The sequence below is a fragment of the Marmota flaviventris genome, chromosome 1, assembly GCF_047511675.1.
Source record: "Marmota flaviventris isolate mMarFla1 chromosome 1, mMarFla1.hap1, whole genome shotgun sequence".
Taxonomy (NCBI): domain Eukaryota; kingdom Metazoa; phylum Chordata; class Mammalia; order Rodentia; family Sciuridae; genus Marmota; species Marmota flaviventris.
Window position 1 is genome coordinate 116,956,105 of NC_092498.1, and position 6,024 is coordinate 116,962,128.

The window sequence follows — 6,024 nt, forward strand, 5'->3', positions numbered from 1 at the left end:
GATAATTAAACAATATTAAAAGAAATGGTGCTGGGAAGAGAGGCGGGAGAAAGGTCATTCTTATTTCCTAACAACTACAGTTTTAAGGAACTCTATATCAAGACTTAACATAATGATTGAAACGTGGCAGATGCTAAACTGCATTCTTAAAATGGGCAAAAATGGGGTTTGTATTCTGAAATAGGGTGGTCAATGGAGGTGGGCCCAGAGGTAGAGCAGTTTGAGTAAAAGAAACAGCAAGCACAAAGGCCCTGAGGTATGAGTGTGCCCTCTAGAGTGTGACAGAGAGTAGACCCACTGGCCTGGAGTGGCATGAGCAAGGGGAACCATAGTGGGATGTGCACAACAGGGCTGGTGGCCAAGATCCTCTTAGGGCCTGAAGGCTGCTTTCAGCATTCATGGGAGCCTAGAGATCTTGGAAATGGGATAAAACCAAGATAGGTCCAAAGGCCAGAAAGGGGGGACCCTTGAGAATATTCACCTGGCAAGGGCAGTGTAGTTGTGTGTTACCATTCAGGTAAACAGCACCGTCTCTTTAAGATCCACATTTTCTCACTTGGGACACGTGCCTATTAAGCTAGAAGAGGGGATCCCCACTGTCAGAGATGAAGTGCTGAGTCCACAGGAGACTGGAGAATGGGAGATGCTTGCTTGACAGAAGAAAATAAATGATGCTATGGTTCTGACCTGCTGTGTCCCCCAAGCTCATGTGTGGAAAGGGTGGTCCCCAATGCAGCAAGGTTCAGAGATGGGGCTCTTAGGCAGGGATCAGATCATGAGGACTCTGACCTCACCACTGACTTAATCCACTTGATGGATTAATCCATTGATAAGTGGATGCCCTGCTGGGAGACGGATATAGTTGGAGGAAATAGGTCACTGGTCACCTGCCCTGGAAGGCTTTATCCTGTCCTTGGACACTTCCTCTTTCTCTCACTTTGCTTCCTGGCTGCCTTGAGTTGACCAGCTTGGCTTCACCTCACCCTTCCACCAGGCTGACCATGAACTGAATCCTCTGAAAATCATCAGACAAAATAAAACCTTCCTCCTCTAAGTTGTTTGTGTGGAGTATTTTGGTCACAGCTCCAAAAAGCTAACACAAATAATAATGGTAATAAGTATAAAATTACCATAGATTGAGGACCTGGTATGTTCTGGGCACTGTGCTGAGGTCCTTGGGCTTTGGTTGCATGACCCTATTGAGCCCACTCCCACTTGTCCTTATGACATAGATGAAGAAAACCAAGAAAGGGGTTTTCCAAGTACATACAGCGAGCAAGCAGCAGCTCAAATTCTGACCTCAGGCTCCAGTGGTGGATCTTGCTTAGCTGTACCCCTAAGTCAACTGGGGTACTTTAGAATAGAAGGATACCTACGCCTTACTCTAGGAGCCACTTTTCACAACTCATGCTTTTCCTTTCGTGCCAAGCAGCGGCTCTTGAAAACTGGCTTGTGCTGGTCCTTCCTTGATATTCTAGAAATTTTCCTCCAAGATAAAGACCTGATGTGTTTCAGCTCTTCCACCATAGGAAGGTGGGGCATGAGTGGGGCCAGGGACTGCCAAGTTCTGAACTCAGAGCCAGTGCCTCCCACCACAGTTGGACCATACACTAGGAGTACACCATCACATAAGATCAACTTGGAAAGAATTTGGAAAATTTTCCTGGAGACCAAAGCCTTCCTCAGGATCTGAGAATCCCCTCACCTGATCCATGCTGCCCTCACATGGACTCATACCAGCATCACAGAGCAATGGTGCAGTAGCTTAACCACAAGAGGCCTCTGCTTCCTGCAGTGTCCCTTCAGCGCCCTCTACTGAGGAAGCCCACATCGTGCACCGTGTAAATGGGAAATGGTGTAAAAGCCAGGCTATGGTGGAGGAGCAAACACTGAAGGAAGGAAGGAAATAAGATCAGAGCCAACATTAATGAACTTGACAACAAAAATAACAACACAAAGGATCAATGAAACAGTGTTTCTTTGAAAAGGTAAACAAGATTGATAAGCCCCCATGCTAACATAACCAAGAGAAAAAGGGAGAAAAGCTAAGTTTATAAAATTAGAGATTAAAAAGGTAAAATCACCATAGATATCACAGAAATCCAGCAGATCATTAGAGACTATTTTGAAAACTTGTACTCCAATACATTGGAAAACCTGGAAGAAATGAATACATATCTAGATAAATAGGATCTACCAAAACTGTATCAAGAGGAAAAAGGAAACCTAAACAAACCAATAACATGTAATAAGATGGAAGGCTTTTCATTATTGTCTCTAACAAAGAAAAACCCAGGGCTGGATGGACTCCCAGCTGAGGTCCACCAAAAACCTTTAAAGAAGAAGTGATACCAAAATTCCTCAAATTACTCCATGAAATTTATAAAATTTATAAAGGCAGCATTGCACACATACCAAAACCAAATAAGGACACATCAAGGAAAAAACGTACACACCAACATCCCCAAAGAACTTAGATGCACAAATATGGGATGTATGTTTTCTCTCATATGTGGGAGATAGAGAAGAAAAAGGGAAAGATAGGTGGGGTGGATCTCATGGAAATCAAAGAAAGAACAGTAGAGAAAAGGGACCAAGGGGTAGGAGGGCCAAGGTACTGTGGAGTGATACTGGCCAAAGTATATTGTTATATTGCATGCATGGATGACTATGTAACATTTTGATCCTAACCACAAGCCTGGAGTGGGACAGCTGTTTAAACCATAGATGTCAGGATTGACACAGAACTGCTGTTATTGGGAGTGCCAATCAGCCTACCCTTTAAGAAGAAATGATGGCCCAAAAGTATTTGTGTGATGAAATCCCAGGAGACACTAAAAGGAACACCAACATTAGTCTTTACCAAGCGGCAGCCTTCTGGGGCAGGCAACGTGGCTCTCTGAATTTAAATGTCCTGGTAGAAATGGGAAGAGAGAGAAGTCAAGCTAACTGAGAGTTGGAAATCCTCAAGGTAATGACCCAAAGAGCTGCTCCTAGGCACTGCATCCCACCTCTCTTTTGGTAGCAATTATGAAGGTTTTATTTGTTCCTCACAGAAATTATAAAATAGGTAGGGAATAAACATCTTAGTATATTCTGATGTGACCAAGGAGACCTGATGGGTATTTAGAAAGCCAGCTTCATGTATCATTGTACAACAAATCACCACTCTTACAAAACTGCCAGACAGTCCAGTCCAGGAACATACCTCTCCTTGTCCCCTCTAATCCAGAGGGGTGCGTTGTCAGTTCCACGGGGTAGCCAGCAACCTTCACATCTCAATGGCTACGAGAACAAGCTTCATGACTTTGCAGGTGGGTTTTGACTTTCCCTTGGTCTTGGCTAACCTTGGTCCAGGCTTTCGGTTGGGTTTAGATTCCCCGCTGTGGGTCTCCTTTCAGGATCCAACAGGGCCATGTTCTTCTCATGGCAAATGACAGAACCACAAAAGGAAGAGCATGGCATGGAAGGCCAGGTCTGGCACATGCTCATATCAAGTCCTCCACCATATTCTATTGGTCTGAGCAGTCTGAAGGCCATGACTTAAATCAGTAAGGTGGAGATGTACCCTCTGTCTGTTCTTTTGGGAGACACCTCAGTGTCACATGGTTCAGAAAGAAACAGTAGAACTGGGCTGGGGATGTGGCTCAAGCGGTAGCGCGCTCGCCTGGCATGCGTGCGGCCTGGGTTCGATCCTCAGCACCACATACAAATAAAGATGTTGTGTCCGCCGAAAACTAAAAAATAAATATTTAAAAAAAGAAACACTAGAACAATAGTTCTATCCATCCCAAATGACTGACATCCCGCTGCTGCTCTCTCTGCAATACAACACTATTGCATGTGGTTGTCGCTGGAACCTGCCTGGGCCTATGCTTCTCAGCTTACATGGGGCTACATTGTAATAAACCCATCAGAAAATACTGACAGTCAAACATGTACACAGTGCAGGGACCTACCACACACCCTTGCTCAACAGCACTGTCGCAGGTCACAGCCCACTGTAGAGGGTTGATGGTTTCCCCTCAGGATCCCGAGGCTGACTGGGAGCAGGACTTGCTGCCTCTGCCCAGCATTGTGAGACAACATCATACTCTCACCAGCCCAGGAAAGAATCCAAATTCAAAGTATGGTTTTTACTGAATGTGGATCACTCTGCATCAATGTAAAGTCAAAAAATCCTAAGTTGATTGGTGAGCGGTGCCTCTCAGGTGCCAGCCACAGCGGTTCCCCTACTGTGCCAGGCTGTGGGAAGGAGGCTCCAGCAGAGCCTATGGCAGCAGCAACCCCTTCAGGGTGCCAAGCCACTGAGCAATTGGAGCACCGATTGCTGGTTGGTTGTCAAAGCTGCAGAGCATCCCCGCTGCCTGTGAGGATGAGGCCTCTGAAAGGGAAGCCACAGGGAGGAGATGGAGGAGAAGAGGGGGAGAGGGAAGGGGGGGGAACAGGAGGGAGGAGGAGGGAATGGAGCAGAGGCTGGAAGAGGAGGGAGAGGTGGACCCTGGATACAGGGAGAAGTGGAGAAGTTTAATCAATCCCCAGGTGATATCAACACACAGGAAACGAAACTTGAGGATGCTCCTCACAGTTCAGCTCTGTTCTGGTTGAGGAAATGGTGAAAATGCACGAACTGATGAAGAAAATTGGAAGCCCTACTGGGAGGCGTGGAGGGTGGCGGCGGCCTTAGCTGGAAGCTCAGAAGCCACACGGGATTTCAAGAGGGCCACAGAGGTGCTCTGTGTTGCCAAAGAGACCACCTCCCTGACCTAGCAGCTGCTGGAGGATGACAAGTACCACTCTTCCTGGCAGGAGCTGGTGAATCTTGGAGGACCAAGAGGAGAAGTGAGCTGGAGCAGAAGGAGACTGCAGCCAGGTAGGATGCTGCCATAGGCCGCATGCGACAGCAGGAGGAGAAACTCAAAAGAGGGCCATCAGCAAGTCCAAACCTGATTTTGAACTCAAGGGAAAGTACTATGTGCAGCTTGAGCCTGTGGATGATCTGGCTCTGGCCAAGGGCGAGTACAAGGCAGCCCTGAAGAAACTGCAGAGCATCTCGGGCTAGATCCAAGAGCGGCCACACTGCAGCACGTGGGGGGCTCAGGGCAGCAGCACTTCTGCGGAGAACCTGGTGGAGGGCCAACCTGAGCCGGATGCTGTTTCTGTAGCAACTTTGGGTCTGAAGATGACTCAGAAACCCAGATTGTGTCCAGCTTTAGTTCAGGAACAAGGAGTGCCTCTGAGATGCACGACCAGTTCCCTGCAGTCACAAGGCCTGGCAGCCTGGATCTGCCCAGCCCAGTGTTCCTGTCAGAATTTGGGATGATGTTCCCAGTGCGGGGTCCTCGAAGTGAACGCAGCAGTTCTCCTCCCAGAACTTGAGGGAGAATGAGAAGACAAGGCAGAAGGGGCAGAGGACAGAACTGGTGAGAAAGCCAACAGCAATCAAGGCCTCAGCAACTGCAGTGGCAATGGTAGCAAGGGGAAGAGCCAAAGCAATACCTCCCCTGAGGGCCAGGCCTCGGAGACCCGGATGAAGCAGCTCTTCCCTCCAGAGCTCCAAGGGAAGAGATGGGATTAACGCTGACCTAAAAATGGTGTAGATTGGCTGACACATCCAGGGTTAGGGCCCATGTGCCAATCAATATTTATACATGAAACTCAGAACATTGTGCTAATAATAATCATTTAATAGATGCCAAACCTTCATCATCTACTCTAAACTACTCTAAGGAAGTTTCAGTGACCTTGAGGGCTAAAGAATTTCTGTGCGGTAAGAGCCCTTGGGCTGGTTTTACAGAGCAGGGGTGTTGCAGGTGGACTATGACCAGGGTCACAGCCTTTGCAGAGCTGTCCCTGTAACAGTGCTGAGGAAGCAATAGTTAGTTCCTGTGAAACAATGAGCCAGGAGGAGGGCTGGAAGCTTAGCCAAATCACGGGCCCCAGCTTGCCTCTCTTTCCCTTCTGACCCTCACTTTGTTCACTCCCATTATATCCCAGAGCATCTGAATATTTTTTTAAAAAACC

At 47.5% G+C, this 6,024-nt stretch overlaps 1 pseudogene; it reads left to right on the forward strand.

Moving 5' to 3' along the window:
- The first annotated feature begins 4,458 nt into the window (after window positions 1-4,458).
- LOC114108241 (SH3 domain-binding protein 5 pseudogene) lies at window positions 4,459-5,609 on the forward strand (annotated as a pseudogene).
- The last annotated feature ends 415 nt before the right edge of the window (window positions 5,610-6,024 follow it).